The 25,591-nt window shown below is 42.3% G+C and overlaps 1 protein-coding gene and 1 pseudogene across 1 annotated transcript in view; one reads left to right on the top strand and one right to left on the bottom strand.

The window, feature by feature from the left end:
* Positions 1-25,591, top strand: part of LOC126956755 (ubiquitin-conjugating enzyme E2 L3-like) — a 1,010,865-nt gene that overhangs the window by 912,471 nt on the left and 72,803 nt on the right. The gene's annotated exons all lie outside the window — the stretch shown is intronic.
* Positions 1-25,591, bottom strand: part of LOC126956090 (corepressor interacting with RBPJ 1-like) — a 39,079-nt pseudogene that overhangs the window by 11,977 nt on the left and 1,511 nt on the right.

The following is a 25,591-nucleotide window of genomic DNA, read 5'->3' as shown; positions in this document are numbered from 1 at the left end:
TTTTGAGTAAAGTCTCGCTCTGTTGCCCAGGCTAGAGTGCTGTGACACAATCTTGGCTCACTGCAACCTCCGCCTCCCAGGTTCAAGCTATTCTCCTGCCTCACCCTCCCAAGTAGCTTGGATTACAGGTGCCCGCTACCACACCCAGCTAATTTTGTATTGTTAGTAGAGATGGGGTTTCACCATGTTGGCCAGGCTAGTCTCAAACTACCAACCTCAGGTGATCCACCTGTCTCAGCCTCCCAAAGTGCTGGGATTACAGGCGTGAGCCATCGTGCCCAGCCTAATTTTTATTTTTTAGGGACAGGGTCTCACTCTGTTGCCCAGGCTGGAGTACAGTGACCATAGCTCACTACAGCCTCGAACTTCTGTGCTCAAGCCACCTTCCTCCTCAGCCTCTGGAATAGCTGGTACTACAGGCGCAAGCCACTGTCCCCAGCTGAAAATATTTTAAGCCAAAAAGTCATTGGCTACAGTACTGAGGTCAGAGTGGTGACAGGGAGACCAGTTGGGAAGCTATGGTGTTTACACAGGCAAGAGGGAATGGCGTCTTGGATTGGGCTGGTGGTAGTAGCATGGAGAGAAAATTATGGATTTGAGAAACACTCCACAGATAAAATGGTCAGGACAGGGAATGGGTCGTTTTGTGGGTGGTGGGAGGAAGGGAAGCATCAAAGATGATGCTAATCCCATTAGTAACCTGGGAATTCTTCGGTTCCCTCATCTGTAAACGAGTTAGATGATACCACCTATTTCAAGGTGCTGTGAGGATGAAGTGAAGAATATAAAATGCTTACCAAAGAATGTGCCCATCACCCACTTTAACTCCCAAGTAACCTGAAGGGCAGAGCCTGCTTGGTGTGGTCTCGTGGTAACCCTACAGACCACGTGTTCGGTGGGTTCAGCCAGGGGAGGCTGGAGACCCACGTGCTGAGACAATCAGGGCAGGGTGAGGTTGCAGAGAAGGTTCAGGGTTAGTTGGGTGCCATAGCTCACATGTAGACATGTATCCTTTGTTATTGCAGAACTGGACCACTGTTAGAGGAGCCTGTGACTAGAGCGTGTGCAGGCAGGAACTTCATGCCAGATACCCAAGGCCCGGCCTTTGGCCATCAGAACACAGCTTTCCATTCAGTTTGGCTCAGCTATTTAGTGCTCACTGTGTGCAAGAAAGGCCCTCAGGGAGTTGTCATTAAAATGACAGGTAGGAAAAAGAGACACAGAAATACAAGTAGGTGATAAGAGCCCTACAAGCTGGGCAGATAAAGGGCTTCAAAATGATGTGAAAAGAGCAGAGAAGGGACACTTCCACTTAGGAGTGCTCCTGGAAGGGCTTTTGGAAGGAAGTGACTTTTGGGATGGGTAGAATTTTTTATTTTTTTATTTTTTATTTGTATTTTTTTTGAGACGGAGCCTCGCTCTGTCACCCAGGCTGGAGTGCAATGGCTCGATCTCGGCCTACTGCAACCTCTGCCTCCTAGGTTCAAGCGCTTCTCCCTGCCTCAGCCTCCTGAGTACCTGGGACTACAGGCACCCACCACCATGCCCGGCTAATTTTTGTATTTTTTAGTAGAGATGGGGTTTCCCCATGTTGGCCAGGCTGGTCTTAAACTCCTGACCTCAGGTGATCCAACCGCCTCGGCCTCCCAAATTGCCGAGATTTCAGGCATGAGCCACCTTACCAGGCCAATGGGTGGAATTTGGATGTGCAGACTGGACAGTTTGTCTTTTTAAAAAGGAAATTCTTCCCATTTTTAAAGGATCAACTCAAAGGCTGCCTTCCTGCTTACTGGATCCCGCTGGGCGGAATTATTTATGTTTTCTTGAGCACCTTCATAACACTTACAGAGCTAGTAACAGGGCCCTGTATGCTTCTTGCTGTACACTTGGTTGTTTGTGACCTTCCCCTCTAGACTAGGAGTTTTTGCAAGTTGCAGCTTGAGCACACCAGGGTCTTTAGTCTCAGTGCCCGAGAGCCAGCATCGTGCTTTTACTTGGTCGGCACTCAAAGAAACGTGTGTTGAATGAGGAGGTACAACCAATCTAATATCGCAGCTGATATTTATTTAGCAATTCAGTGGATTTCAGCAATGGACTTGGTAAGTTTCACATTTTTATTTTCCACTGTTCAAGAACCCAACAAGCATTTCCCAGTATCAGTTTCCTGAATCGAGCCATGAAGTTGTTTCTCAGAAACAAGGAATTGTGTGTTAGGTTTATGTGTTGAACCTTTACCATGTGTCAGGCACTGTAGAAAGTGCTTTATAGGTTTTATTCACATAGTCTTCAAAACAGTTCTTTAAGAATATTTGACTATGTCCATTTTACAATTAGAAAAACTGAGATTTGCCAAGGTCAGTAATTGCAGTCATAATGGCAGAGTTAAGATCAAAACCCTAAACACAAGAAAGCTGCCTCTCACTTATATGTGAAACTGTGTGTGTGTGCGAATGCACAGAGTTCTCAAGTTTGTGAAATCAGAGTTTGGTCCCTGTGAGCTTGGACAGCACCATGAGCCCTGACAAGCCCAGGACTCGAATCCATGAACACAAAAATATTCATTTAAATGTGGGGCCGGGCACGGTGGCTCCTGCCTGTAATCCTAACATTTTGGGAGGCCTTGGAAATCGCTTGAACCCAGGAGGTGGAGGTTGCAGTGAGATGAGATTGTGCCACTGTACTCCAGCCTGGGCAAGTGTGAGACTCCATCTCAAATAAATAAATAAATAAATAAACAAATAAATAAATTTGGGGTCCCGGTTTATTTCACTTAGCGTAATGTCTTTCTGGTTTATCTGTGTTGTCCAAGTGGTAGGATCTCCTGTTTTTATGCACACACGCACACACACACTCTCCACATTACATTTATTCATCCGTTTGTTGAATACAAATGAATGTTGTTGGAAACAACATTTAGGTTGTTTTCATATCTTGGCTATTGTGAATAATGCTGCAGTAAACATGGGAGTGCAGACATCTCTTTGTGATACTGATTTCAAGTCCTTTGCATTTATACCCAGAAGCGGGATTGCCAGATCATATGGTAGTTCTATTCTTAATTTTTTTGAGAAGCCTCCATACTGTTTGCCATAACAGCTGTATCCATTTGCATTCCCACCAAGAGAGTGTAAGGGTTCCCTTTACTCCACATCTTTGCCAACACTTGTTATCTTTTGTCTTTTCAATGATGGCCTTTCTAACAGGTAGGAGATGATATCTCACTGTGGTTTTGGTTTGCATTTCCCTGATGATGAGTGATGCTGAACATCTTTTCATAGAGCTTTTGGCCCTTCGCATGTTCTTCTTTTGAAAAATGTCTATTCAGGCCCTTTGCCCGACATTTAAATCAGATTATCTGTTGTTGTTCTTATTGTTTTGTGCTATTGTGCAGTTTGAGATCCTTATGTGTTTGGGATATTAGCCCCTTATGAGATATATGGCTTGCAGGACCTCACGTATGAGTGGAATCTAAAATAGTTGAATTAGCAGAAGCACAGAGTAGAATGGTGCTTTCCAGGAGTTAGGGGCTGGGAGAAATAAGGAGAGGTTGTTCAAAGGGTCTGAAGTTCCAGTTACACAAGATGCATAGGTTCTGGAGCTCCAATGTACAGCAGTGACTAGAGTTAACAGTACTGTATTGGATACTTGAAATTTTCTTAGAAGGTAGGTTTTAAGTATTCTTACCACACACACGAAAAGTAATTATGTGAGGCGATGGATATGTTACTTAGCTTGATCATGGTGATCATTTCACTATCTACATGTATATCAAAACATCAAGTTGTTCACTTTTAACTATATATAATTTTTATCAATGATACCTCAATAAAGCTAAAAAATAAGTAGGTAAATCAATAAATTTGGGCCCAGGTGATCCCCCTTTGGTAGTTGAGAGAAGAGTTTCAGCAAAGCCATGTGACTGTCACAATAAAGTGGGCTCCTCTATGGCCAAGTGTAAAAGTTCCTGGTTCTCGTCTGGTCAGACAGAACACAACCACAAGTCAGGCAAAACAACTTTATTGGCCAGGCGCGGTGGCTCACGCCTGTAGTCCCAGCACTTTGGGAGGCCAAGGCGGGTGGATCACGAGGTCAGGAGATCAAGACCATCCTGGCTAACACGGTGAAACCCCGTCTCTACTAAAAATACAAAAAATTAGCTGGGCGCGGTGGCGGGCACCTGTAGTCTCAGCTACTCGGGAGGCTGAGGCCGGAGAATGGCGTGAACCCAGGAGGCGGAGCTTGCAGTGAGCCGAGATTGTGCCACTGCACTCCAGGCTGGGCAACAGAGCAAGACTCTGTCTCAAAAAAAAAAAGAAAGAAAGAAAAAAAAGCTTTATTACTCACAGGGAGGCAACAAGGATAAACAAAAGCCTAGGATACATAGGGAGCAGGTACCCCAGGGCTCAGGTAAACTGCCCAGGGTCGATGGACCCCTATCTGCTCAAGCCCCACGTCACACCTGAGCTCAGGGACCTTGAAACCCAGGTTCCACTCTGGGTTTCTACCCTGGAAGCAACTAGGATCATTTAGTCAAGCATTACAGAACATCCTGTTCTTCCAGGAATGAGGTAATAACCCAGATCGTTGCAGACATTTTCTCTTTATTTCAAGATGTTGCATTCTCAGTACTTTGTGCTGGAGAATTGTAATCAAGTTGGAGAAGAGCAGGGGCACCCAGCATCATCTGGGGCCCTGACCTCCTGCTCCAAGCTGGATTTAGGACTAGCTCTTCTACCCATGCTTTTCCCTCCATCCCTTAATGTCCTTGATCCATAGCCCTGAGCTGCTGCCCATGTGGTGGCTGTAGATCTGCTGTCAGGTCCTGGGGGAAACGGGCATTGTTTCTCACTGTCCCTCTCTCTTTTCTCTTTATAGAGAATATTAAGCACGTGTTCCAGGCACTGTGCTAAGCACTTTACATGCAGTAGTGATTTAACCCTCACTAGAATCCTATGAGGTAGGTACAACAGTATTGAGGATGAGCAAGGTTGAGTGGCTTGCCCAATTTACTTAATTAGGGAGCAGAGGAGCTGGGATTTGATTTTAGGTTGGCTGATCCCAAATCCAACTTTCCCAAGTATAAGCCCAGCGTCCATAACCACAGCTCTGCAGGTTCCACTAAGGGTGTGAGTGGTGGAGGGCTTCCTTTTGTCACATCACACTAGGATCCTGGAATTGTCCATTTGTGTGCCCAGGGCTTTGGGGGTGAGACACACTGTTCTTTGTGGCAGCTCTAGGCTATGGTGGGAATTTTATGGGACAAGGACACTCGGTGGGTAAGCAGAGAAGGATACAGCAATGGAAGTAAAAGTTGCTAGCACTTAAAAAAAAAAATCCCATTCTTTCCAACTGAATTCCATCCTCTACCTATTCCTCAAAATAAATAAATAAATAAATATACATCCCATTCCTTCCTTCCTCTGTCCTTCCTCTTTCCCTTGGGTGATTAAGAGCGAGACTTTGGGGCCAGCTCAGTGGCTTACACCTGTAGCTCCAGCACTTTGGGAGGTCAACACAGGAAGATCCTTTGAGCCCAGTGGTTTGAAGCTGCAGTGAGCTATGATCGTGCCACTGCATTCCAGCCTAGGCAGCAGAGCAAGACCCTGTCTCTATTTTAAAAAATAAATAAGCCAGCTGGGTACAGTGGCTCACGCCTGTAATCCCAGCACTTTGGGTGGCTGAGGTGAGTGAATCACCTGAGGTCAGGAGTTCGAGACCAGCCTGACCAATATGGTGAAACCCTGTCTTTACTAAAAATACAAAAATTAGCCAGGTGTGGTGGTGTGCGCCGTAGTCTCAGCTGCTTGGGAGGCTGAGACAGGCGAATTGCTTGGACCCAGGAGGCAGAGGTTGCTATGAGCCGAGATCACGCCATAGCACCCCAGCCTGAGCAACAGGGTGAGACTAAATTTCAAAGATCAATCAATCAATCAATCAATCAATCAGGCCTGGTGCAGTGGCTCACACCGGTAATCCTAGCACTTTGGGAGACTGAGGCAGGAGGATCACTTGAGGTCAGGAGTTCCAGACCAGCCTGGTCAACATGGCGAAACACTGTCTCTACTAAAAACGCAAAAATTAGCCAGCCATGATGGCCTGTGCCTGTAATCCCAGCGACTCAGGAGGCTGAGGCAGGAGAATTGCTTGAGCCCAGGAGGTGGAAGTTGCAATGAGCTGAGATCGTGCCACTGCAGTCCAGCCTGCACAATAGAGCAAGACTCTGTCTCCATTAAAAATAAATAAATAAAAATAAAGTATAAAACAAAAATTATTGAAAGATAAATAAATAAATAAATTAGAAAGGACCAGATTTTGAAGTCAGGCACACCTAAGTTAAAATGCTTCTTCACTTGCTGAACAGAGTGTCTGTTCAGCAAACTAACCAGCATTTCCTACAGTCTGGGGCAGACAATCGTATGGAAGTCTGGAAAAATACAGAACATCAGTGTTTTGGGAACCTTGGACCACTCCTGTCCCTGTACCTCAGTCATCAGTGCAGAAGCCTGGCTTTGCTCTGTTAAGATTGGAAATGTACACTGTTGAGTCCCAGTGGTGGAAGGAAGGAGGGTCTGTCTTCCTGTGTGAATTGAATAGAGGATACAGCGGTTAGCCTGGACTAAAGGCATCCTTGTCTTTTGAGCAGTTCACCTCAGTAGAAAAGAATCTAAGGGAAGATCACTGTCATTTAGATCTGCTGACCTGTGTACCTACCCATCGCAAATGTCTGCTGTACTTCTAATTCCACAGGTCATCAGATGCCTGCTTGGTAATATATGAATCATAAAACCAACTTTCACTTCTTCCTATTTAAAAAAAAAATGCTGGTTCAGTCACTGACTAGCTGTGTGACCTTGGACAAACCACTTCACCTCTCTGGGCTTCACTTCTCTCATCTGCAAAACTGGGACAGTGACAGACACTAGCTCATTGTTATGTGTATCAGGAAGTATACACAAGTAAATGCTTAATAAATAGGTAGTTGTTCTGAATCCCTTCTGCTCCCAGTCTGCCCCTCAATAGCTGAGTGACATTGGATAAGATCCTTCTTCTATGAGCCTCAGTTTCCCAATTTGTACAATGAGTGTGATTGACTAGGTCAGCGTTTCCTAAAGTATGGCTCACTGGTGGTAAGATAGATGATTTTTCGTGGTACAAGGTGAACATTTGTTACTTAAAATTATGAATGGATTTTCACGTATAAGAGAAAAAATAAAATTAAGATAGTAAACGTGATTTTGTGGATATTGTTTGGAATGAAGCCAAGTTAAAAGCAGAGATTTAAAATAGAAAGCAAGAAGTGAATAATAGATCAAGCGGTACACCAATACGCAGAAGTTGGGAAGGTGATCCGGATTTGGGGAAGTCTGGGCAAGATAATCTGGCTTTGATTATCTGGCTACCCAAAGAAACTCCAGCTCATGAGTTACTTGCTAGGGGGACCCCTTAGTCCCCCCTATTTTTTTAAGTGACCAGGCCCCTGTAAGCCTCATTGCCAGCAGTTTTGGCTAATGCCCCTTCAGTACACGTTGCAAAAATAATATAAATAACTCATCCTAGGACTTCAAACATGCCACCTGAGATGTATGGTGGAAGATTACAGGTTTCCAAGACGCACCCCCTCCATCATTCCCGTGGCTTAGAGGCTTGCTGGAGAGCGAAGATCAATGCTTTGGTTTTATGGGCAGCTGGGCCACGTGACCAGGCCCCAAATCCTTTGCTTTATGGGTTGTTTACACATTCCTGGTGAGAAACGGTTTACATTCTGGGCCCTGAGCGCACTCCTAAATCAGCTGCCGGGTTCCTGCAGTTGGAGGTGAAAGAGATCTGTGTGTCGGTGGGCACCAGGAGGCGAGGGGAGGAACAGAGAGGGGCAGGCTGAGAGGGGCCTGGGGAGGGAGCCCCTCAGGGCCCCGTGTTTCCTGTCTGTGGCACCTGGAACCTATTTCTGAGTCGGCGGGGGGCGCTGTGCAGGGCCTGAGGTGGAGAGGAACCTGAGGGGCTGCATATGCACCATACACAGGATGTGCTGGGCTGGGCACTCCGTGCAGGCACTTGGCACATGTTAGCTCGCTGCGTTCCTACAACAGCCCTGGGAGGTTGGGGTTATTCCCATTTTCAGATGAGGAATCAGAGACTCAGGGAAGTAAAGCAACCTGTTCCCTATTACATAGCTGAGGAGTGTCAGAGAAGGACACTCAAACCCTGCTCTGACCAAGGCAAAGGCTGTGGTCTCGCCACTCTGCTTTCTTGTCGCTGGGGCTCCAAAGGAGGCGATTCGGGTTGGAACTTAGGAGATGCCTCCTGGAATGGGGAGGGAGGATGAGGAGGAGGCGATTCCTTTCTGGGTTTTGTGACTTGGCCAAGTCATTGTCTGAGAATCCCGGGTCACACAATTGACCTTATGGATCTGGTGCACAAGATCCCCTGGAAATCATCTGGGCAAGTTCAAGGGTACCCAGTGGGCCCCTGCTTGTCCCTCTCCTCCTCATTCCCTCATTCCTCTTCTTTCTCCCAGATACCCTCCTCCTCCTACCCCCTCCACCCTGAGAGGGTCCTTACGGTCCATTTGTTTTTCTTGCTCCCAGTTCTGCCGTTGGCAGCTGTGTGGGCTCCTAGGAAGCTGCTCAGATGCTGGGGCAGCTCTCAGCCCCCTGAGTCTTCTCCAAACCATCCAGCCCCAGTGCCTCAGCAGTTCCCCAAGTGACGTGGCTTCGAGCCCCTTCCTCATCTTGGCTGCTGCCCTCTGAGGTCAGAGCAGGAAGATGACCTATAGTTGGCGAGGGGAGTTAGCAAGCAGCCTGGGTAAAGAATGTTCTTCTCTCTCTCGATCGAGAGGCAGCCAGGAGTTGTGGAAAGTGTGCAGGCTCCAAGGAGGGTGACACAGACATGGATTAATGCCCTGTTCCAACACTGAATCACCTGGCTCAAGGCACCTAACTCTCCCAGCCATGGTTTTCTTCTCTGTAAAGTAGAAGTAACAATTGTAGCAGACATCCATGCTTTGTGCTGCCCAGCAGCCTTCCACCTTCCACCTGGTATCCCTAGATTCCTGTCGAGGTCCCTTCCTCTGCCGCTCTCAGCCTATATGATTTGCGGGTAAGCTCATCCCTGGCTCAGGGACTAAGATACTGAGCACTTCCCTCAAACTACCCACTCCCTCCCACAGTGATTGGTTCAGGAATGGGCAGCACTTTTGAGAACAGAACAACCCATGGAGCAGAGCCATGCCAGGAGATGGCATTATTATTTGAGTGTCCGCATTAAGCTGTACCAGAAGCCAGATTCTTTTGACTTTCCAGAGAGATACACAGACTAATAAATTCCCTGTGGAAGATGAATCACAAAAATGGCCTCATTTCTCCACTCCTCCCTGTGTTCTCCCACCTTCTTGCAATACGGCTTTACGGCAATTCTTATCAAAAGGTGGGATTTATTTCCTTCCTCCCTGAATTTATTTGGGTTGCTGTCGTGGTTTGCTTTGGCCGATAGAAGGTGGCAGAAGTGATGGCCATTTCTGAGCACGCCCTTCAAAGAGCTTTGCACGCTTACGTTGGTTGTCTCGGACCTGTGAACAAGCCTGAGCTAGCCTGTCAGAGGTGTGGAGACCCAGTTGTCCCAGCCAAGGCCATCCTGGACCAACCTACAGTTGGCTAGCTGGAAATGCACAGAAGAGCTCAGCCAAGAATAGCAGAGCTGACCACAGAGGCTGAGCCCAGGGAGACCACAAGAACCACCCAGCTCGCTGTAGATTCATGACCAAGAATAAATACTTAACTGTTTTTGTTTTTTGTTTTGAGATGGAGTCTCACTCTGTCACCCAGGCTGGAGTGAAGTGGCACAGTCTCGGCTCACTGCAACTCTGCCTCCTGGTTCAAGTGAGTTACCTGCCTCAGCCTCCTGAGTAGCTGGGACTACAGGCTCATGCCACCACCCCCAGCTAATTTTTGGAGAATAAATACTTACTGTTTTAAACATTGCATTTTGGGGTGGTTGATTATGCACCAATAACTGATATATTCCTTGTTTTGCTTAAATTAGTCCTGGTTGGTTTTTCTGTCATTTTCAATTAGAAAATCTCAGATGATGCAACGGTAATACCTACCTCATAGGACTGCTCTGAAGATTGGACGTGACATTGGCAGAATGGCTGGCACACTTGGGGAGGAGTCAGTAAACAATAGCTATTGTCATTATTCCCTGTTCATCCTCCCAGCTGCTCCCTCATCCACATCCTCCAACCATAGGCAGCAAGTCCTCTGCCAGTGTGGAGAGTGGAGGTGGGCACGCTGGCTGAGGGGTGCCCTGGGTGGCCATGCTGTTGCCACCATGCACTGGGGAGGAGACCAGAGAACCCAAGTTCAGTTCCTGGTCTTCCAGAGGTGAGCCCCTAAGTGCCCCGTGAGAGAATGAGATGCTACTTCACAGGTTGAACGGAATAAAAGTCTTCAACAAGATTTCCCTATGGTTTAGCAACTCCACTTCTGGTATGGGCTGAATTGTGTCCCCGCCCACTCCCCAAAAGTCATGCATTGAAGCACTAATTCCCAATATCTCAGAATGTGACTGTATTTGGAGGTAGAGGTAATTTTAAAATTACCCTTAAAGAGGTAATTAAGTTAAAATAAGGCCATTAGGGCGGATCCTAATCCAATATGACTGATGTCTTTTTAAGAAAAGGAAATTTGGACACACTAAGCCACCAGGGATGTGTGTGTATGGAGAAAATGCTATGTGAGGGCTCAGCAAGAAGATAGTCATTATTATTTCTTTTTACCAACCAAAAAGAAAGGCCTCAGGAGAAACCAGCATTGCTAATACCTTGATCTTGGACTTCCAGTTTCCAGAACTGTTGAGAAAATTAATTTCTGTTGTTTAAGCCACCCAGTCTGTGATATTTTAATAAGGCAGCCCTAGCAGACTAATACAACTTCCTAACTGTGTAGCTCTAGGCAAGTTATTTCACTTCCTAAATGTCAGTTTCCTCATTATAAAACAAGAATGAAAAAATAGTAGCCATGGCAGAGGGTGTTGTGAAGATTAAATGAGATAGCACCTGTAGCAGAGGTGCCCGGGACCTGACATAGGATAAGAGCAGGGAATATGTTAGCAATCGCTGGTAGCATCTTATTCATTTTAATTTATTCTTTGTTTATTTAGCAACAACTTGTTTATGATGACAAAAGCCATGTGTGTTTACTATTCAAAAATCTTATAAAAATACCAAAAAATGCAAAGTTCTGTACAGTGTCAGCCCCTTTTCCACATATATGTAAACGTTTTAAAAATTACAACCATACCATGCATACCGTCTCCTAACTTCCGTCCTTCCTCCAGCAATAGACCTGCAAACAGTTCTCAAGGGTTTGTTATTCTTTTTTTTTTTTTGAGACAGAGTCTCACTCTGTCTCCCAGGCTGGAGTACAGTGGCCCGATCTCGGCTCACTACAACCTCCGCTTCCCGGGTTCAAGCGATTCTCCTGCTTCAGTCTCCCGAGTAGCTGGGACTACAGGCGTCCGCCACCACACTCGGCTAATTTTTGTATTTTTAGTAGAGACGGGGTTTCACCATATTGGCCAAGCTGGTCTCAAACTCCTGACCTTGTGATCAGCCTGCCTCAGCCTCCCAAAGTGCTGGGATTACAGGTGTGAGCCACCGCCCCCAGCGGGGTTGTGATTCTTAAATGCCCATTACTGTCTCACTTTGCCGGAAAGGGGGAAAGGGGAAACTAAATGTGAGTTTCAAAGAGAATGGCCCTGCTTTCTTTGGGGAAGCTGTTGGCCTCCCTCATTATGGGGCACCAGCCCTTCATACCCCTTCCTGGAGATATTGGTTGGAAGAGGTCCCTGTACATCCCTCCCCAGGCTGGTGCCCAGGCTCTTCCCAACACCCCTCCAACCTGCTCACCCCTCATTCCCACTTTCCTCCCCTGCTTTCCTGTCCTGTCCCTCCCAGGTGTTAAATGGGGGGAATTTCAGTCTGGAGTGAATGTTTACAGCTTACTTGAAACCCTTAAAAATAAAAATTCATCATAAACTGACAGATCCTTAAATTTAACTGTGCAAACAGTGCCGCTATAATATTTAAGCTCCGCTTGAATGGATGTTCTATCAAAACCACATGGGCTCCCACCTGGTTCCCTCTCTGCGATGCTGGAATTTGAGGAAATGCTGGTGGGATGTTTATTTGGGCTGAAGGCACAGACCTGCTTACTCTGGGTTACCTTTTTTATAGGTGCCTTCATGTGACTTGGTCGACAGCCCTGGGCCTTGGGCCGCATGGAGTTCCTCTGGAGACATAGTGAGCAGGAACAGTGCAGGATTCAGACTTGCCTGGTTTGAATCTTGGTTCTGCAAGTGACTAGCTGCGTGACCTTCAGAACTTTACCTGTCCTCTCCATGCCTCAGTTTCCCCATCTCTAAAATGGGGGGAGGTGTGATGATAACAGTTCCTCTTTATCAGAAAACTAGATGAGCGGCCGGACGCGGTGGCTCAAGCCTGTAATCCCAGCACTTTGGGAGGCGGAGACAGGCGGATCACGAGGTCAGGAGATTGAGACCATCCTGGCTAACCCGGTGAAACTCCATCTCTACTAAAAAAAAATACAAAAAAAAAAAAACTAGCCAGGCGAGGTGGCGGGCACCTGTAGTCCCAGCTACTCGGGAGGCTGAGGCAGGAGAATGGCATAAACCCAGGAGGCAGAGCTTGCAATGAGCTGAGATCCGGCCACTGCACTCCAGCCTGGGTGACAGAGCGAGACTCCTTCTCAAAAAAAAAAACTGGATGAGCTAATTTGTGTGACACACAATACCTGGAATATAGTATGTCCTCAATAAACTCTGTGTGTGTGTGTGTGTGTGTGTCTGTGTGTGTGTGTCTGTATGACAGAGAGAGAGAGAGAGTGGGAGGGAGAGAGCGGGCATGTGCTCAGGTGCAGTTGATCTAATTCCTGAGTTTATGACACACGGTCACCACTGGTCTGCACAAAGTCTGGCTCTTACTATGTTGATTCCTTCTCCTTTACCCTCATTTCCCTTGCCATTCTCTGTCCATCCAAGACAACCATTTTAGTCCATTTTAGAGATTTTGGGGGTATATATCCTTGACAAAATGGAATGTTGTTTTGTCTTTCATATGATCTTTTATTGACCTGAAAGTGTATTACAGATTGTATTGTTTTGCTTTTATTTGTTTGTTTTTTCACTCAGAATGATGTTCTAAACACCCATGTGTATTGCACTGTGTACGAATCTCTCTTTTCTAATTGTGGTTGGTACAACATGTTGTGCCTCCAGCACGCTTGACCATCTGCTCCTTAACTGATGGACTCCAGATTGCCCCAACTCGGCCCCACAAACAAAACTGCCTTGGAAATAACCGGACATGTCCTTTATGAACCTGTGTGAAAACTTCATTAGAATATATGACTGGAGAAAAACAACAGATGCTGGTGAGGCTGCGGAGAAAAGGGAACGCTTATGCCCTGTGGAAAACCGTTTGGAGATTTCTCAAAGAACTTGGAACTACCGTTTGACCCAGCAATCCCATTACTGGGTATATATCCAAAAGAAAATGAATCATTCTACCAATAAGATACATGCACTTGTATGTTCATCACAGCACTATCCACAATAGCAAAGACATGGAATTAACCAACGGATTGGCTAAAGAAGATGTAGTACATATACAGGACGGAATGCTACACAGCCATAAAAAAGAATGGAATCACGTTCTTTGCAGCGACATGGATGTAGCTGGAAGCCACAATCCTACACAAATTAATGCAGGAACAGAAAACCAAACACTGGATGTTCTCACTTATAAATGGGAGCTAAACTTTGGGTACTCATGGACATAAAGATGGCAGCAATAGACACAGAGTGGGGTGAGAGGGAGAAGCACAAAGAAAATCTATTGGGTACTATGCTCACTACCTGGGTGATGAGATCAGTCATATCCCAAACCTCAGCATCACACAATATACAAATCTGCACATGTACCCCCGAATCTAAAGTAAAAGCTGAGATTATTTTTTAAAAATACAAATTTAAAATTAAAAATACAAGCAAAACAGAATCTGTGACTAAGAATGAGTGGTCAGATAATATGTATGCACATACCTAATTTGACTAAGAACTGTAAACTACTAACTCATCCTGTTGGCCAATTTTTTAATTCAGGTTCATTTTCTTGTTAATTCTCAAGAGTTCCTTTCTATTCTTGTTAGCTTCTGACAAAGCAAATTATCTTCCTTTCATCTGTCATCTGTTTGCTATATCTGCATTATTCTTTGTTGATGAAATTATCAATTTTGGTATATTCATATTGTTTTTTCTTACATTGAGTGTTTTTAACTTTACATTGTTTTAATTGAGTTATAATTTAAATACAAAAGGATAGGCAGAGTGTTAAGTACATAGTTGGATGAGTCTGGACAAGCATCTACACTCATGTAACCACTACCACAGTAAAGATACACAACATTTTCATCACCCCAGAAAGTTCCCACTTGCCGCTTCCCAGTTAATCCCCCACAAAAGGCAAATACTGCTCTAATTTTCATCACCATAAGTTAGTTTTTCACATTCTATAATTTCATATAAATAGAATCTTACATATACTTTCATGACTGGCTTCTTTCATTCAATGTGTTTTTCAGATTCATTTGTGTTATTGCATATATCAGTAATTCATTATTTTAATTGTTGAATAGTATATAATAAGAAATTGTGTATCCACTTATCTAACCATAGACATTAGGACTATTTCTAGCTTTTGACTTTTACAAATAAAGCTACTATAAACATTTATATACAAGCCGTGTGTGTGTGTGGTGTGTGTGAGTATGTAGTGTATGTATGTGTGTGTGTATTCATTTTCACTCCTAAGAATGCAATTTTTGGATCATAGGATAGGTAGGTATATTTTATTTGTTTTTTGTTTTATTTTGTTTTGTTTGTATTTTTTTTTAGTAGAGATGGGGTTTCACCATATTGGCCAGGCTGGTCTCGAACTCCTGACCTCGTGGTCCACCCACCTCGGCCTTCCAAAGTGCTGGGTTTACAGGTGTGAGCCACCACGCCCGGCTGTTTTGTTTTGTTTTTGAGAATGGGGTCTCCGTCTGTTGCCCAGGCTGGAGTACAGTGGCACAATCATGGCTCAATGCAGCCTCAACCTTCTGGGCTCAAACAATGCTCCTGCCTCAGCCTCCCAAGTAGCTGGGACTACAGGTGCATACTGCCATGCCCAGCTAATTTTGTTTGTTTGTCTGTTTGTTTGTTTTGTAGAGACAGGGTCTTGCTATGTTGTCTAGGCTGATCTTGAACTCCTGGCCTCAAGTGATCTTCCCACCTTGGCCTCACAAAGTGCTGGCAATATAGGCATGAGCCACTGCTCCCAGCTGGTAAGCATTTTACCTTCAAAAGAAACTGTCAAAGTGTTTTCCAAAGTGTTCTTACCTTTTCACACTCAAAACAGAAATACAAGAGACTTTCAAGTGCTCCGCTTCTTCACCAACACTTGATTATTTTCCATGTTTTAAATTTTAGCTATTCTGGTATGTGATGAGTATCTCATATTGGCTTTAATTTGATTTTCCCTTAAGTCTACTAATGTTAAACATCTATTCAAGCACTTATTGGCCATTTCTAGATCTCTTTTGCAGACTATCTCTTCAAATTTTTACGCGTTTTGTTTTAAATTTGATTGTCTTTTATTGTTGAGTTGTAGGAGTTTTTATATATTCTGGATGCAAGCCCTTTGTCAGATATGTGTATTACACAATACTTTCTCCTATTTTGTGGCTCATCTTTTCATTTTTAAATGATCTCTCTCTCTTTTTTTTTTTTTTTTTTTTTTTTTTTTTGAGACAAGATCTCACTCTCTCATCCAGGCTAGAGTGCAGTGGCGTGATCTTGGCTCACTGCAACCTCTACCTCCTGAGTTCAAATAATCCTCCCACCTTAGCCTCCCTAGTAATTGGGATTACAGGCATGCTCACCACCACACCCAGCTAATTTTTGTATTTTTAGTAGAGACCAGGTTTCACCATGTTGACCAGGTGGGTCTTGAACTCCTGACCTCAAGCGATCCGCCTGCCTCGGCCTCCTAAATTGCTGGATTATAGACATAAGCCACCATGCCCAAACTTAAATGATCTCTCTTGATGAGCAGACATTTATATTTTTGATAAAGTCAAATTTATCAATTTTTAAAATAGGCTTCGTTTAGAGGAATTTTAGGTTCACAGCAAAATCAAACAGAAAGCGCAGAGAGTTCTCATTTACCTCCTGCCCACATAAAAACACAGCCTCTCCCACTACCAGTATCCTACACCACAGTGGAACTTCCATGACAATCGAGGAACTTCCACTGGCACATCATTATTGCCCAAAGTCCATAGTTTGCATTAGGGCTCACTCATAGTTGCATTAGGTGTTGTATACTCTATGGGTTTTGACAAATGAAAAATAACATGTATTCACCATTATAGTATCATACAGAGTAGTTTCACTGCCCCAAAATTAATCTGGACTCTGCCTATTTATCCTTCCTTCCCCGCAACCTGTAGCAACCACTGATCTTTTTACTGTCTTCATAGTTTTGTCTTTTCCAGAATGTCGTATAGTTGGAATCATACAGTTATGTAGCTTTTCAGGTTAACTTATTTCACATAGAAACATGCACTTAAGGCTTCCTTATGCCTTTTTTAGGGTTTGATAGCTCATTTCTTTTCAGTACTGAATGACATTCCATTGTTGGAATGTATCACAGTTTATTTACCCATTTACCTATTGATGGACATCTTGATTGCTTCCAAGTTTTGGCAATGGTGAATAAAGCTGCACTTTATGGATCTTAGAGCTATTGTGTTTTGTTTTATTTTGTTTTGTTTTGTTTTGTTTCGATGGAGTCTTGCTCTGTCACCCAGGCTGGAGTGCAGCAGCATGATCTCGGCTCACTGCAACCTCCGCCTCCCAGGTTCAAGTGATTCTCGTGCCTCAGCCTCCCAAGTAGCTGGGATTACAGGCATGCACCACCACAGCTAGCTAATTTTTGTATTTTTAGTAGAGACAGTGTTTCACCATGTTGGTCAGGCTGGTCTCGAACTCCTGACTTCAAGTGATCTGCCCACCTCGGCCTCCCAAAGTGCTGGGATTATAGGTGTGAGCCACCATGCCCAGCCAGAGCTATTGTTATAAATATCTGTGTGCAGGTTTTTATGTGGACAAAAGTTTTCAACTCATTTGGGTAAATACCAAGGAGCACAATTGCTGGATAGTGTGATAACAGTATGTTTAATTTTGTAAAACAACTGCCAAACTGTCTTCCAAAGTGCCTATACCATTTATCGTTTCCACTAGCAATGAATGAGAGTTCTTGCTGCTCTATAGCCTTGCCAGCATTAAGTGTTGTTGGTATTATATTTTGGATTTGAGCCATTTGTAAAAGTGCATGGTGCTGTCTCATTGTTGTCTTAATTTGCAATTTTCTAATGACATATGATGTGGAGCATCTTTTCGTATGCTTATCGGCCATCTTCTTTGGTGAGGTGTGTGTTCAGGTCTTTTGCCCATTTTTTAATTGGGTTGATCATTTTCTTATTGCTGAGTTTTAAGAGTTTTTTCTATATTTTGTATAATAGTTCTTTATCAGATATGTCTTTTGCAAATGTTTTCTCCAAGTTTGTGATTTGTCTCCTCACTCTCTTGAAAATTTTTCAGTATTAAATTTTCATAGATTTTGCCTATTGAGACCTATCCAAGAAACATATTCACCCCCAAGGTTGTGAAAATATTCTTTTGTGTTTATTTCTGGGGACTTTACAGTTTTTGCTTGTGCATTTAGATTTTTGATCCACCTGAAATTAATTTTTCAGTACAGTGTAAAGTAGGGGTTGAGATGGAATTTTTTTCCATACCAATGTCTAGTTGTTGCAGACACTTTGTTAAAAAGTCTTTTCTTTCCCCCTTTGGTACCTTTCGTTGAAATTCATACATATTCTGTTGATTTGGGGTGGAGAGTTCTGTAGATGTCTGTTAGGTCCACTTGGTGCAAAGCTGAGTTCAATTCCTGGATATCCTTGTCAACTTTCTGTCTCGTTGATCTGTCTAATGTTGACAGCGGGGTGTTAAATTCTCCCATTATTATTGTGTGGGAGTCTAAGTCTCTTTGTAGGTCTCTAAGGGCTTGCTTTATGAATCTGGGTGCTCCTATATTGGGTGTATATATATTTAGGATAGTTAGCTCTTCTTGTTGAATTGATCCCTTTATCATTATGTAATGGCCTTCCTTGTCTCTTTTGATCTTTGTTGGTTTAAAGTCTGTTTTATCAGAGACTAGGATTGCAACCCCTGCTTTCTTTTTTGTTTTCCATTGCTTGGCAGATCTTCCTCTATCCCTTTATTTTGAGCCTATGTGTGTCTCTGCACATGAGATGGGTCTCCTGAATACAGCACACAGATAGGTCTTGACTCTTTATCCAATTTGCCAGTCTGTGTCTTTTAATTGGAGCATTTAGTCCATTTACATTTAAGGTTAATGTTGTTATGTGTGAATTTGATCCTGTCATTAAGATGTTAGCTGGTTATTTTGCTCGTTAGTTGATGCAGTTTCTTCCTAGCATCGGTGGTCTTTATAATTTGGCATGTTTTTGCAGTGGCTGGTACCGGTTGTTCCTTTCCATGTTTAGTGCTTCCTTCAGGAGCTCTTGTAAGGCAGGCCTGGTGGTGACAAAAAATCTCAGCGTTTGTTTGTCTGTAAATGATTTTATTTCTCCTTCACTTATGAAGCTTAGTTTGGCTGGATATGAAATTCTGGGTTGAAAATTCTTTTCTTTAAGAATATTGAATATTGGCCTCCACTCTCTTCTGGCTTGTAGAGTTTCTTCCGAGAGATCCGCTGTTAGTCTGATGGGCTTCCCTTCAGAGAGAAACCTGACCTTTCTCTCTGGCTGCCCTTAACATTTTTTCCTTCATTTCATCTTTGGTGAATCTGAAAATTATGTGTCTTGGAGTTGCTCTTCTCAAGGAGTATCTTTGTGTCGTTCTCTGTATTTCCTGAATTTGAATGTTGGCCTGCCTTGCTAGGTTGGGGAAGTTCTCCTGGATAATATCCTGCAGAGGGTTTTCCAACTTAGTTCCACTCTCCCCATCATTTTCAGGTACACCAATCAGACATAGATTTGGTCTTTTCGCATAGTCCCATATTTCTTGGAGGCTTTGTTTGTTTCTTTTTACTCTTTTTTCTCTAAACTTCTTGCTTCATTTCATTCATTTGATCTTCAATCTCTGATATTCTTTCTTCCACTTGATCAAATTGGCTACTGAAGCTTGTGCATGTGTCACGTAGTTCTCGTGCCATGGTTTTCAGCTCCATCAGGTCATTTAAGGTCTTCTCTATACTGTTCATTCTACTCAGCCATTCGTCTAATCTTTTTTCAAGGTTTTTAGCTTCTTTGCAATGGGTTTGAATATCCTCCTTTAGCTCAGAGAAGTTTGTTATTACCGATCATCTGAAGCTTTCTTCTCTCAACCCGTCAAAGTCATTCTCCATCCAGCTTTGTTCTATTGCTGGCAAGGAGCTGCGTTCCTTTGGAGGAGAAGAAGTGCTCTGATTTTTAGAATTTTCAGCTTTTCTGCTCTGGTTTCTCCCCATCTTTGTGCTTTTATCTGAGGTCCTACGCATCTTTTGATAAATGTATTCCTAAGAACTTTATGGATCGCAGAGCTATTGTTAATGATATTATTTTATATTTAATTTTTAAATTACTTGTGCTACTGTATAGATAAAATTGATTTTTTTTTAAATGTTGACCCTATGTCCTGAGTTTGGCAATTTCTTTTGTGGATTTTGTAAGATTTTCCACACATAAGCATATAATTAATGAATAAAGATAATTTTATTTCTTTTCTAAGCTTTTTCTTTTTTTCTTTTTTTTCTTTTTTTGACAGAGTCTCTCTCTGTCACCAGGCTGGAGTGCAGTGGTGCAGTGGCGCAAACATGGCTCACTGCAGCCTTGAACTCCTGGACTCAAGCCATTCCCCACCTTATCCTCCCAAGTAGCTGGAATTACAGGTGTGTACAACCATTCTTGGCTAATTTTTTGTAGAGACAGGGTCTCACCATGTTTCCCAGTCTCGTCTGCAACTCCTGGGCTCAAGCAACCCTCCCACCTCAGTCTCCCACAGTGCTGAGATAATAGGTATGAGCAACTGAGCCTGGCCCTTTATGCTTTTTATTCATTTTTCTTGTTTCAATGGCTAGAATTACCGCTATTATGTTGAGTACAAGTGAAAAGGAACATCTTGACTTTGTTCTTAATTTTGAGGAGAAAGCATTTAGGGTTTTTGTTTTTGTTTTGAGATAGGGCCTTACTCTGTCATCCAGGCTGAGGTGTAGTAACACAATGAGAGCTCACTGCAGCAGCCTCAAACTCATGGGCTCAAGTGATCCTCCCACCTCAGCCATCCAGGTAGCTGGGACTACAGGCATGCACCACCACACCCAGCTGATTTTTAAATTTTTCTTTTGTAGAGACAGGGCTTTGCCATGTTGCTCAGGCTGGTATTGAATCCTTGGCCTCAAGTGATCCTCTTGTGTTGGCCTCCCAAAGAGCTCACATTACAGGCATGAGTCATTATGCCGGCCAGCGTTCAGCTTTTTGATATTCATTATTATGTTAGCTGTAGGCTTCTTATAGATGCCTGTATCAGACTGAGGATGTTCCCTTCCATTGAAAATTGTTATTGTTTTAAAAAATCATGATTAGATGTTGAATTTTGCTAAACAAATTTTCTTCATCTATTGAGATAATCCTATGATTTTTCCTCCTTTATTCTATTAATGCGATGAATTATATTTATTGCCTTTTTGTTTGTTTGTTTGTTTGAGACGGCGTCTCGCTTTGTCGCCGGGGCTGGAGCGCAGTGGCCGGATCTCAGCTCACTGCAAGCTCCGCTTCCAGGGTTTACGCCATTCTCCTGCCTCAGCCTCCCGAGTAGCTGGGACCCACCGCGCCCGGCTAGTTTTTTATATTTTTTTAGTAGAGACGGGGTTTCACTGTGTTAGCCAGGATGGTCTCGATCTCCTGACCTCGTGATCCGCCCGTCTCGGCCTCCCAAAGTGCTGGCATTACAGGCTTGAGCCACCGCGCCCTGCCATTTATTGCCTTTTATATGTTGAACCAAACTTGTAGCCCTGAGATGCATCCCATTCAGTTTTGATGTATTATCCTTTTTTGGTGGGGTGGGGGGCTGAGAAATTTTATTTTATTTCATTTTATTTTTTATTTCAATAGGTTTTGGGGGAGCAGGTGGTGTTTGGTTACATGGATAAGCTCTTTAGTGGTGATTTCTGAGATTTTGGTGCACCCATCACCCAAGCAGTGTACACTGTATCCAATGTGCAGTCTTTTATCCTTCACCCCTGTCCTACCTTTCCCCTTGAGTCCCCAAAGTCCATTGTATCCTTCTTATGCCTTTGTGTCCTCATAGCTTAACTAAACAATGTTTGGTTTTCCATTCCTGAGTTACTTCACTTAGAATAATGGTCTCCAGTTCCATCCAGGTTGCTGCAAATGCCATTATTTCATTCCTTTTTATAACTGAGTATTATTCCATGGTGTATATATATATACATTTTCTTTATCCACTTGTTGGTTGATGGGTGATATGGTTTGGCTGTGTCTCCACCCAAATCTCATCTTGAATTATAGCTCCCAGAATTCCCACATGTTATGGGAGGGCCCTGGTGGGAGATAATTGAATCATGAGGGCAGTTTCCCCTATACTGTTCTTGTGGTAGTGAATAAGTCTCACAAGATCTGATGGTTTTATAAGGGGTTTTCCTTTTCTCTTGCCTCTCACTCTGTCTTGCCTGCTGCCATGTAAGACGTGCCTTTCACCTTCTGCCATGATTGTGAGGTCTCCCCAACCACTTGGAACTGTGATTCCATTAAACCTCTTTTTTTTTTTTTTTTAAATAAATTACCCAGTCTCAGGTATGTCTTTATCACCAGCGTAAAAATGGGCTAATATAATGGGTAACAACAAAAACATAAAGTGGGGAAAAGACACCCTAAACAAGAAATGGTGCTGGGATAATTGGCAAGCCACATGTAGAAGAATGAAACTGGATCCTCATCTCTCATCTTATACAAAAATCAACTCAAGATGGGTCATAGACTTTAATACCTGAAACCATAAAAATGTTGGAAGATAACATTGGAAAAACCTTCAAGACATTGGCTTAGGCAAAGACTTCATGACCAGTAACCCAAAAGCAAATGCAACAAAAACAAAGATAAATAGATGGGACCTAATTAAACTAAAAAGCTTCTGCACAACAAAAGAAATAATCATCAGGGTAAGCAGACAACCCACAGAGTGGGAGAAAATCTCTGCCAACTGTGCACCCAACAAAGGACTAATATCCAGAATCTACAAGGAACTCAAACAAAGCAGCAAGAAAAAGGCAAACAATCCCATCAAAACATGGGTTAAGGACATGAATAGACAATTATCAAAAGAAGATATACAAATGGCCAAGAAACACACGAAAAAATGCTCAACATCGCTAGTTATCAGGGAAACGCAAATCAAAACTACAATGCGCTACCGCCTTACTCCTGCAAGAATGGCCATAATTTAAAAAGAAAGAATAATAGATGCTGGTGTAGATGTGATAAAAACAGAAAACTTTTACACTGCTGGTTGGAATGTAAACTAGTACAACCACTATGGAAAACAGTATGGAGTTTCATTAAAGAACAAATTTAGAACTGCCATTTGATCCAGCAATCCCACTCCTGGGTATCTACCCAGAGGAAAATAAGTCATTATGTGAAAAAGACACTTGCACACACACATTTATAGCAGCAAAATTTGCAATTGCAAAAATATATATTATCTTTTTAATACAATGCTGATTTGGGCTTGTCAATTTTTGGTTAAGGATTTTTGTGTCTCACAAGAAATCTTAGTCTATTGTCTTTTTCCTTCCCTTGTTATATTCTTGTCATTTTTGGTATCAGCATTATGCTGGATCATAAAGCAACTTTGAAAGTGTTCTACTGTCCTTCACTCCCTGAAAGGATGTATATATGAATAATATTATTTCTTATTTATTTATTTTGAGACACAGTCCCACTCTGTCACCTAGGCTGGAGTACAGTGGTGCAATCTCAGCTCACTGTAGCCTCGACTTCCCAGGCTCAAGTGATCCACCCGCTTCAGTCAGCTGAGTAGCTGGGACTAGACACATGCCACTATGCCTGGCTAATTTTTATGTATTTTTAATAGAGAGGGAGTTTCACCATGTTGCCCAGACTTGTCTCGAACTCCTGGCCTTAAGTGGTCCTCTCACCTCAGCCTCCTGAAGTGCTGAGATTATAGGCATAAGCCACTGCACCTGGCCTTATTTCTTATTTCAATATTTGATATAATTCACCAGTAATGCCATCTGTGCCTAGAATTTTCCTTATGGAAAAGTTTATAATTAAAATTTTGATCTCTCTAGTAGACATAGGGTTATTAAAATTTTCTATTTCCTCTTATACAGGTTTGGTAACATGAGTTTGTCTATTTTATTTAAGTAGTTGAATTTGTGGTATAAAGTGGTCTGTCCCTTTTTAATTATTTTAGTATCTATAGGATCTCTAGGGATACCTCGTCTGTCATCCCTGATGTTGGTAATTTGTGTGTTTTTTTTCTCTATCAGTTTAGCCTAAGTACTCAATTTTATTAATCTTTTAAAAATAACTTTTGGTTCTTTTGATTTTCTCCTAGTGTCTGTGCATTTTCTTTTTTAATTTTTGTGGATACATGGTGTATATATTTATGGTGTATATGAGATATTTTGATACAAGCATGTTTATCATTTTCTATTTCATCGATTTCTGCTCTTTGTTTTCTATCATCTACAAACTTTATATCTAATTTGCTCTTCTTTTTCTAGTTTCTTAAGTTGGAAGCTTAGATTATTGATTTTAAATCTTTCTTCTTTTCTAACGCAAGCAATTAAAGCTAGAAGTAAATAACGATTAAGCTATAAATATCCCTCTAAGAACTTTAACTGCATCCCACAAATTTCAATATGTTGTTTTTCCTTATCATTTAGTTCACACTGTTTTCTAATTTCCCTTATGATTTCTTTCTTGAGCATAAGTTATTTAGAAGTATGTTGCTTAATTTTTGATTTTTGGAAATTTTCCGTATATTTAATTGCTCTCAAGAAATTTAATTTTGTTGTGATCAGAGGACATATTTTGTGAGGTTTCAGTCAGTACTTTGACACGTATTGAGATTTGCTTCACGGCTCAGCAAATAGTCTATCTTAGTAAACATTTAATGTGCTCTTCAAAAAAAATGTACATTCAGCAGTTATTGGGTATAGTATTCTATAAATATCAATTTGTTTGATCATGTATTCAAATATTCTATTTCCTTACTGATTGATTTGTCTGCTTATTCTATCAATTACGAAAAAGGGAATATTAACATCACCTACATATTTGTGGATTTCTTATTTCTCACTTTGATTCTGTCCCTTTTTGTTTTATGTATTTTAAAGCTTTACTACTAGTTGTGTACACCTTGAGAATTATAACATCATCATGATTTTAACTTTCTATCTATAAAATGACTGTTTTTGGTAATACTTTTTGTGTTGAAATCTAATTTATCTGATATTAATATAGTCATACTAGTTTCCTTATGACATAGTTTGTGTGACATATTGTGTTTCATCCTTTTATGTTCAACCTGTCTCCATATTTATAAAGTGATTATCTTATAAACGGCATATAGTTTGAGTCTTGCCTCTTTTTATTCACTTTGAAAATCTCCGCCTCTTACTGTACATTTAATGTAACTGTTAATAAGTTTGGGGTTGGCCAGGCATGGTGGCTCATGCTCGTTCCCAGCAGTTTGGAAGGCCGAAGTGGGTGGATCACTTGAGATCAGGAGTTCAAGACCAGCCTGGCCAACATGGCGTAACCCTGTCTCTACTAAAAATACAAAAATTACCCAGGTATGGTGGCATGCACCTGAATCTCAGCTACTCGGGAGGCTGAGACAGAAAAACCGCTTGATCCCAGGAGACAGAGGTTGCAGTGAGCTGATACCACACCACTGCATTCCAGCCTGGGCAATAAAGTGAAACTCCCTCTCAAAGCAAAAGTTTGGGGTTAGGTCTTAAGTCTACTATGTTGTCAGTTTCCATTTTGTCCCTCTGTTCTTTGTTCTCTTTTTCCCGCTTTCTTGGTCTAATTAAGTACTTTTTTAGAACCTCATCTAATTTACTCTAATGACTTTTTAGCTATATGACACTAGGTATATACATGTATGTATATATATTTTTATTGTCATTCTTTTAATGATGTTTCAGAACAAAGAAAATGTCACAGAGTTATACGTGGTTTTTATCTGGTATAGGGTACAAGAAACAGTTACCAACAGAAGATATTTCTACAGCCCCAAAGTAGCTTACTTATAAATATTTGCAAAATTCATTCTTACGGTACTCATGTAGTTTTGTACTTGAATCGACAGTTTACAGAGTGAGTAATTAAAATTAGTCTTTTTTTGTTTGTTT

The sequence above is a fragment of the Macaca thibetana genome, chromosome 6 (assembly GCF_024542745.1).
Source record: "Macaca thibetana thibetana isolate TM-01 chromosome 6, ASM2454274v1, whole genome shotgun sequence".
Lineage (NCBI taxonomy): Eukaryota > Metazoa > Chordata > Mammalia > Primates > Cercopithecidae > Macaca > Macaca thibetana.
This window is presented reverse-complemented; position numbering and strand designations above follow the sequence as displayed.